This window comes from Sinocyclocheilus grahami, unplaced genomic scaffold, assembly GCF_001515645.1.
Source record: "Sinocyclocheilus grahami isolate Dianchi unplaced genomic scaffold, SAMN03320097.WGS_v1.1 scaffold5168.1, whole genome shotgun sequence".
Taxonomy (NCBI): Eukaryota; Metazoa; Chordata; class Actinopteri; order Cypriniformes; family Cyprinidae; genus Sinocyclocheilus; species Sinocyclocheilus grahami.
In genome coordinates, this window is record NW_015509930.1 from 4,765 (window position 1) to 5,487 (window position 723).

A 723-nucleotide genomic window follows, 5' to 3' on the forward strand; every position below is an offset into this window, starting at 1 on the left:
TAGAATGATTTCTGAATGATTATGTGACACTGAAGACTGGAGTAACTTCTGTTGAAAATTCAATTCTTCCATCACAGGAATAAATTGCATTAAAAAAAAATTTAAATAGAAAATGCTCATTTTAGATTGTAATAATATTTCACAATATTACTGTTTTTTACGGTATTTTAAATTAAATAAATGCAGCCTTGGTGAGCATAAGTGACTTCTTTAAAAAATATTTTTGACCCCAAACATTTGTGTAATATGTTTGGGATCAATAAATTTTTATTTTTAATTCATTTAAATTCAATTTGAGATTTACAGCTAAATGCATACCCCAGGTAACCAGTTACTGAGTATTTCACTAGTGTGCAGATGTTCTTGAGCAAGCCTATGTTAGACCATTTTTTGAAAGGTATTGATCTAAAATGAAGTACCTGTATTGCTTAGTTGGAAGTCCATTGTCTGGAACCAGCCGGTTTGAGCTGTGTGGGGCTGCTCTTATCTTGCCTGACACAAAGCACTATGGGAGAGGGCGGCTGCCCCATGAGTCTGAATGGCTCCACCAGAGCTCAATGTGAAGCAGTTTCATACTGTTACATTGTTAGACAACTGACTTTGACCAATGAACAAGGGAATGTATGTTAAAGACAGAAACTGAGCTTCCTAAAAACAGTAAATGGAAGATATCCTACATAATATTATACATACATATTATGTTTTAAATCCTTCTTTTTTTTT